Genomic DNA, 8911 nt, shown 5'->3' with positions numbered 1-8911 from the left:
ACGTCATTGAGTAAAACCATAACCATTTTCTATCATACCATAAAGATTTGTCGCTGAAGCATGCGCAATCATAAAAACTTCAATTCTATGCAAACTAACACCAAGTTAGTTCTCTTATGACAAAACAAATTTGCATATATGAAAATACAAATTGAATATAGTGATTTTGTGATTGATTGATCTCAATTTCAATCTAAAACTGAGTACATTTTGCAATTCCATTCACCATATTTAAACCGAGCACACAATAAGAGTTCATAAAAACTCAATGCATTTTGCTATTTCATTGACCCTGTTTTTACAATTTGGCAGAACAATAAACAAAAAGGAAATCAGAAACTATCTAGCCAATCAACCATCTCACGTGCAGATTACCAGCATGCATATTGCAATCTGCATAAGAGCTAAGAATTATTAGTATATGCAGGTTTAAGACAGCCTATACGTATTACATAAGAGCAAAACTATTATTAAGTAGATTGGAATTGTGTTGCAACAAACCCCATAGACAGGATATACTCAGGTGCACGAACTGGCTGCAGACTTGGGAATTTGTCAACAAATTATTCAGTCCAAATCAGCAGGAGAAGTGCAAGAGAAAGCAACTCACAACACCAGGGATTAAACACGAAAGACGAAACCAATCAGGCATACCATAAGCATTTCACATAGAACAAGGCATTGATCAGGCAAACTAGTATCAATATTCACGAAACGAAATGTATAGTGGACCAAAGCTTCAGAACATCTAGAATAATTAGGAAAATATATTGATCCAAACATATTAACTCATATCAGGCTATCAAACCAAAGCAGGTCTTCACCTAGCACCAAAATTGGATTAGCAAATCAGATCAGCAATTCAGCATCTTTCGGGTGAATCCATATCAGGCACTAACAACTAAGAAGCATGCATATGTGAACATTTACATCTCTGAACAAAAATAAGTTGCATATCTGAGTTTGGAACAAGAACTCATCTAGTCATATTCACACAGAAAAGTCATCAATTAGTTTATTAGCAAAAAGGAATTAAAGCTCTAGTTATCTGAACAGGTATCTCTCAGCCAACAAACAACATCTAGTTCTTGTATGAAGAACAAGCATCCTTTAGCCAGCAAACTATGGGATCTACACTTCTCGACCCACTCTTTACTGCAAACTTGAATTAGTTGTCAACAAAAATAAATACCAAGAAGATAACAATTTGCTGAATCCATCTTATCCAAGAGCCCAAACAAATGAACAACAGCAGGTACAGTCTTACAACAATTGGAAACCACACTGAACCAGTTAGAAATCTACCTCAGCGCCTGGAAGTTTGCAAGAAGACGTACTGCTCCCAAAATCTCGACAGAGGTGCTCTGCACACTGCGTTCATGTTGGAGCCTTGGAGGCGGACAGTTCTGGGACTTCACAACACATTGTCGAGCGCCTGCTAGTCTCCTGCAACTCGTTGGTTGCGGATAGGCGTCGGCAACTGAATCATTCTCGTCATCCCTGCAGAGACAGCATAAATCCCATGTGGGTGCAGCCGACTAGAAGAAATCCTAAGTGGCGACTATGAGATTGCAACAATGGATGGCCAATAATGCTCGACTACCTGCATAGATCCTCCTACCAACGCAGTAAATCAATCAAAATCAACAGAAATGCGGGAGAAAAAAAGAGGGCACCTTGCGGTTGGGGGGGGGGGGTGTTGAGAGCTCATGAATCCTAAGAAATCCATGGATAACGGGAGGAATTGGAACCACGCCCCACTGAGAAAGAACGCCGTAAATGCGATTCCGTTGCAGTCGACCGTGATCCGAAGGGGAACTGGCAAGGAAAATCAAGGCTTCCGCAGGAAAAATGGGGTACGAACCTACCGCCATCGTGCCAAGAGCTAGTCAAGGAGAGGCTGCCCACACGGAGACCAGCACCTAGCCATCCATGCGGGATCATAAGGACTCGGCGTCCGCCGAGGTCACGCCGCCGTCCCCGCCCGCCAACAACTCCGTCACCGCAGCGGTCACCGTGGTCACGCACCAGTTTTTCTCGGCTGTACAGCGGCGCAATTGGGCTAGCTTCTCCTGAGGTTGCAGCTCGCCGGGGCGTGACGGGGGCCGGCCGCGCAGCCCTTCGTGGGGACGGCCCGAGGTTCGCCGACGGGAAGCCCGCCGACGGCAGGGTAGTGCGGCGCCGCCAGGAACAGAAATCCGAGCTGGCCGCCGGGATTGGGATTGCGTCTGGGGGAGGGAGCGGCGACTGGGTGCCGGGATTGGGTGGGCGACTGGGCGCCGCCGTGAACAGAAATCTGAGCGGGTGCTGGGCTCGGCGGCGGTGGTGCTGCTAGTGGTGGTAGTGGGGGTGCGGGGTGTGGTGTGTGGGGCGACGCGAGCCGGGCGAACCGGATGCGAAACCGGAGCGGCGGATCAGCGAGGTGGGTTCCGGTGGAGCAGACGGATCGGGTACGCGAGTTGGGATCGGGTATGGAATACCTTATTCCATATCTAGGTACTAAATAGAGCTACTATATATATGTTCAGACGCTTCCTTAAGCCAGAAGGCTCCTCCCGTCTATAAAAGAAGAAGCCAGACGCACGCATTCATCGCCGGACCAAGAAGAGGAGAGAAGACACCGACTGCCGAATACTCAGAACACATCCACCTCCACTCCACTTTAATTAGTACCACTCCCATTGTAATATAGAAATAAGGGAGCCTACTGTGAGCGTCAGTTGTCTGTAAGGTAATCTACCTAGCGTGTGTAAGTGCTTGGGGTTTCCCGAAAGGGGAAAACCGTATATAAGCTTGTTTGTGAAAATGGAGCAGTTTTTGTTTTGAAAATCTCTGCTTTGCCGTAGCCCATTTATATGGGGAGAGTTTCTATGCTAGGGACCCTGGAGGAGAAACCTCTGCGTTGAGTTGCTCTCGTTTACCCCAGGGAGAGGCGTCTGAGAGAGCCCCTGTCCATAGAAAAGTGTTTCCTTCGAGTGGAACTGCCTGGGAAGATGATAGAACCTCGCCTCATATCACTGTGGCTAGGGTGCTATTTGGGAAAGAATTAGCTGCTTTCGAAGTAAACTCGTGATGCGTATGGTGAGTACCGAGTAGGACAGACACAACCATATGCACACTGGTGAACCCTTGGCCTCGCAAGCCTACCAAAGATCCTGAGAATCGCACGCATACCCATATTCCGCTAATCACAATCATAATAATCACGCACTCTATGGTCATAATATCCACGCACGATCACCATAAACCACCTGGTGCTCCACCCACCATATAAGCATAGTAGTGCCTTGAATAGTAGAAAGTTGGGGTGCCTGATCCACTCCCCGGTGAGTGCTCTTGCACTGTTCATATTCCGAATTTGAATAGTACCTCGTATTATGAATAGTGCCACGGTTTTGAATAGTGCCAGCTAAATTTGAATAGTGCTGTAAATAGTAACTCGAGTTTTTGAATTTGTGGTTTGAAATTTCGAGTTTCCCCCGTGTTCTCGCCTCCTTTGTTCCTATACTGGTATCAGAGCCTGGTTATTAAAGTTTGAATTTAAGGACATTATAATACTCTGTCAAAATTTAAATTCGGAATATGAACAGTGCAAAGAGCACTCACCGGGGAGTGTATCAGGCACCCAAATTTCTACTTTTCAAGGCACTACTATGCTTATACTGTGGGTGGAGCAGTAGGTGGTTTATGGTGATCGTGCGTGGATGATGGAGTGCATGGATATTATGATCGTGGAGTGCGTGATTATTATGACCGTGATTAGCGAAATATGGGTATGCGTGCGATTCTCAGGATCTTTGGCAGGCTTGCGAGGCCAAGGGTTCAGCAAAGCGTGCGTGCATTGGTTGTGTCTGTCCTACTCGGTACTCACCATACGCGTCGCGAGTTTGCTTCGGAAGCAGCTAATTCTTTCCCAAACAGCACCCAAGCCACAGTGATATGAGGCGAGGTTCTATCGTCTCCCCAGGCAGTTCCACCCGAAGGGAAAAATTTTCTATGGACACGGGCTCTCTCAGACGCCTCTCCGTGGGCTAAACGAGAGCAACTCAACGCAGAAGTTTCTCCTACAGGGTCCCTAGCATAGAAACTCTCCCCATATAAACTGGCTATGGTAAAGCAGGGATTTTCAAAGCAAAAACTGCTCGATTTCCACAATCTTACATACAATTTTTCCTTTCGAGAAACCCCAAGCTATATATATATATATATATATATATGTATATATATGTATATATATATGTATATATATGTATATATATATGTATATATATATGTATATATATATATATGACGAGTTTTTTCTACACTCGCGTGTAGCTACTCTCATCATCAGTATACCATCGTGTGTATGTCCGCATACTCATTTATCACTTTGAGTATGTTCGTATACTTATTTTAAGATATTTCAAAGGTATATACATGAAAAGTTTCAAAAGCATCCTATTTTTTAAATATACTATGATTATACTTTAGTATTACTATATAAAATAAGTATGTCCATATACTCCATATATGGTCACATACCCAACATATATATCATCATATATATTCTAGTACGTACACATACTTCATATACATATTTTTTGTTGGATCAGATACGTCATGTATCATGAGATACACACCATGAAAGTAGCTACAAGCGAGTGTAGAAATTTTTTTTCTATATATATATATATATATATATATATATGAATCCATGCAATGATTGGATCAGACATATATAATTTTCCGTATATATTATACTGCGCTAGTGGTTCAACTTTTCAAATGTCATATTTTCCCCTGATTATATTCCATTTTTTAACTGAAACCATGATAAGTTTAACTTGAAAAAAAAACAACTCCTTGTTTTTTATACCAAATAGCTCACTCCAATCTTTTGGCTACAGTTCAAAGAATTTAATCAAACTTAACATCGGCATTGTTATTTTTCATCTACGGAATGGAAGTTGTCCATCTAACTGAGGCCCCAATTGTTCCTAATTAGTATTTGTATTATAAATGAATTATTTTTCGTCTACTTGTTTCTGGCTTTTTTTTTCAGTGGGGAACCTATACATTTTCCTAGCAAGGCGTTGCATACAGCACCTGTAAAATGAGCCAGTTACAAATATGAATTGATAAATTAATTAGTCAATCATCTTTTTCTAGATTTCACTGCTTAGTTGGTTTGACGCCCCCTCTAATTCCAAAAATTTGAAAGTTCATTTGGGCTTTGTGCACGTGAATTAAGAAGATATATGGCCGGATTGCTCCATGTTACACACTAATTATTTCTTTAAGATAACATTATAGGAAATGTAAAACAGGTTAGTTCTACACCAGTTGTCTTGTAGTAGGAAGTTCACACACAAAGGTAGTGATATTTTTCTTCACCTTCTTTTTTAAAAAAAAATGCATTTTTTGAATTTGAGTGGTCAAAGTAATTAACTTCAGGACTGTACGGAACTGTTTACATTGGTTATGTGAACTTGTGAAGGTAGTATACATTCACCATTCTTTTGTTTCTTTCTGAGAAATATGTGATCAATAAAATACTCTGGTCATTGTGTGATTTGTATTTGCATCTGAAACATCTCAGCGCAATGATAATTAACACAACATTTTAAATTGGCTATATATAATATATAGGAAAGTGGAGAATCTGGAACCTCTAACTGGGATGACAAGACGAAGGAGGAAGCTAGACTTTTCATAAACAAGTGCGGCAGGCTTCGCAGAGAAGCAGCATATGCTTTAGATGGCTACTTGTTGGCTAGCCAAACAGACAAGCATAAGGCGGTGGAGCATCTGAACGCCAACTTTATGCTTGAGCTTGAAATCAAGCCAGAGCTCCGTCAGTTGCAGGATTCACTCACCCAGATGCATTCAAGCTTCCGTCGTTGTCCCCAAATCCTGAAGAAATGCACCTTCTATCTGTCTATTTTTCCTCAACGCAGCATCATCCGGCGAGGTCGCTTGGTGAGGCGGTGGGTCGCAGAGGGCTACTCGGAGTGCACTGATAGCAACAGCATGGTGAAGTACGCTGAAAAGCTCTTGTACAAGCTTGCTGACCTGGGCATCCTGGGACAACAGCCACAGATATCTATTCCTTGGTCTGGAGGCCGGAGAGCGACATCATGGGAAGTCTATTCCTTGATCCTCGAGTACATCATCTCACGGGAATGAGAAGAGAACATTTTGCTTCCCCTGGAAATCTCTGTGCTTGAAGGAGAGAGCAGTCTAAAGACAGAACACGTAGGACAGCACCTAGCCATTACGGGCAGCTGGGAGAGGGAAGAGTATATTTTCGACCGCTTGGACTTCTCTCGGCTGCGGTCATTGACGGTGTCTGGAGAATGGCAAACATTCTTCATCTCAGACAAGATGAGGGTGCTTCTGGTGCTCGATCTGGAGGGCACGTTAAATGTAAAGGATGGCGATCTTGAGCCAATCGGGAAGATATTGCCTCGCCTAAAGTTCCTCTCCCTACGAGGATGCAAAGAAGTCTTTAGGCTGCCAGATTCCTTGGGTGACCAGAGGCAGCTCCAGACTCTGGATATCAGAGACACCAAGATCATAAAGCTGCCACGAAGCATCGTGAAACTACAGAAGCTGCAGTACTTTCGTGCAGGTACTACATCAACTTGGGTTGATGATGAATGTATGGCTGCTGAGGGCCATTATTCAAGGCTACGCACTAAGTGTTTCAGTTGGTTCAAATCCCGCAGGCAAGGACAGGTAGGCAACCGTAACGGTGTCACAATGCCTAGAGGTATTGGACAACTGAAAGCCTTGCACAAGATGGGTGTTGTAAATGTCACCATAACAGCTGGGGAGGCTATTCTAGCTGAGCTGCATGACCATAAACAGTTGAAGAACCTCCACGTGTCAGGCGTATGCATACCCGACCCCCCGATCAAACAGACTAAACATGTTTTCGCTTTTCTCAAGCCAGTCTTGGAATATCAAATTTCCTCAGAATCTGATGAAGTTGAATTTAGAGATGCCTGACTTTTGCTTGAGTAGAGAGTACATACAGGCCATCGGGAAGCTAGAAAAGATGCATACTCTACGCCTTCGTGTCAGCGCCATTCAAGGTGGTCTTCCCAATTTTTTCTGCTTCATGCAGGAACGGGTTGATGCTAGCACATATTCAGCCCGTCCTTTCGGCCAACTGAAGCTCATCGAGATTGTTTGCATCGATAGCTTACATGCAACTTTTTATGAAGGTGCAAGCTTTGAGGACACCAAGTTATCTTTAGAGAGAGTGAGATATTTATCACGACAGGACATTTAGGACCTTGGCATGCTGAAAGGACTATATACCCTGTGCCTTCGTTTCCTCGGTAATCATGAGCCACTGCTCCAGTGTCCAAGGAGGGTGCAAGACACTACATTTGAGAAACTGAAGGTGCTTGAGATTTCTTTCAGCTCCGAGCTAGAAGTCAACTTTGAAGGAGTGATGAAAGACCTTGAGCAGCTGAAGTTTGACTGCTTGGATGCGTCTGGATTGCAGCTTTCTGGGCTAGAGCATTTGCTTTCACTCAGGGAAGTCTGCCTCAAGGGGAGTTCATTGAACAACTATGTCAGGTTAGACTTGGAGCATCAGCTTGCGAACCATCAGAACAGTCCTGTTTTGAATCTGGAGCAGTAAGCCACCAGTGAGGCATTTGTCGAACTATACACATATATAGTCGCTTACGGACGGTGCTGTTCATGTGCCTGCTCTGTTCATCTTCTTTCTTACATTGTCAGTCGAAAAGGAACTAGTGGTATGTAATTAATAACTGTTCACAGTCAGTAGCCTCTATATGTTTGAACGCTGGACTATATGTTGTATGCTTTTCCACTCGGAATAATTGGCAAATATGTATCTGTGCAAGTTGGTTCTCTGGTTGAGATTGATGTAAATTTATTTGAGATTGATGTATATATGTATCTGATCAGGTTGTCTGCATTACAGCATATGGCTATTGTGTCAGAGATTATGGACAACCGCTGACGATGTATCAACGAATTGAAGCTGAGAATATTTGTTTGTTGGGAGGAAGCAGAGAGAACTAGCTCATCTGCGTGAAAAAGTGAAAATGTTAACAGGAGAATTGTTCGAGTGCTTCTTATACTTGTCAACTGAACACTTTGATAAAAAGGCCATATTGTTGTGTATCTCGAGTCCCCTATGCTCGTTTCATGTTGGTTTCTGAGGTTCATGTTGATGGATTTTGTTCTCCAGCAGGTTGGCAGCTCGGTCATCTCGTGAACATTCATCATCGCTGCTGTGTGAAACCCGCTTTGGAGCTGCGCGTGCGTGGTTGCTGCGCTCTCAGGCCTTGTTTAGGGCGGGAAAATTTTTGGGTTTTGACACCGTAGCACTTTCGTTACTATTTGGCAATTAATGTCCAATTATGAACTAATTAGGTTTAAAAGATTATCTCGTGGTAATCAGTTAGACTGTGTAATTAATTATCTTTTTCAACTACATTTAATGCTCCATGTATGTATCCAAAGATTCGATACGACGAGTACTGTAGATTTTTTTTTTGAAACTAAACAGGGCCTCAGCAGAAATGCATGTGGGTCGATCGGTCTGTCTATATGGCGGCTACTGTTGCTGCTGTAACCCAAATAAAGCATGCTGGTGCTGTTAGATTCAACACGTCTATTATTAGTCTGGACCAGGGTTAAAAAAACCGCTCGGAACCGGACCGGTTACCGCGGTAACCGGTCTTACCGGTCTGGCCCGGTTCCGGATCCGGGCGGTTTTAAACCGGGGCAAATTCAAATTTTAAATTTGAATTCTAGGAAATGAAAAAATCCCAAAAAATTCATAAAAATACTTCAAGTTGCGAGGAATGTAATGGTGTTAAAATTTTTGAAATATTCATTCATTTGATATATTTTGGGGGCATTTGAATTTAAATAAAAAAAC

At 43.1% G+C, this 8911-nt stretch overlaps 1 long non-coding RNA gene across 1 annotated transcript; it reads right to left on the bottom strand.

Moving 5' to 3' along the window:
• Positions 1–164: 164 nt before the first annotated feature.
• Positions 165–2355, bottom strand: LOC120644833. Its single transcript, XR_005663962.1, has 2 exons — positions 1306–2355; positions 165–393 (listed from the first exon to the last, which is right to left on the bottom strand). It is a non-coding gene; the product is annotated as an uncharacterized LOC120644833 (long non-coding RNA).
• Positions 2356–8911: the final 6556 nt, after the last annotated feature.

The sequence above is a fragment of the Panicum virgatum genome, chromosome 8K, assembly GCF_016808335.1.
Source record: "Panicum virgatum strain AP13 chromosome 8K, P.virgatum_v5, whole genome shotgun sequence".
Classification (NCBI taxonomy): Eukaryota; Viridiplantae; Streptophyta; class Magnoliopsida; order Poales; family Poaceae; genus Panicum; species Panicum virgatum.
Note: the sequence above shows the minus strand (reverse complement) of the source record. Positions and strands in the feature narration are given on the sequence as shown.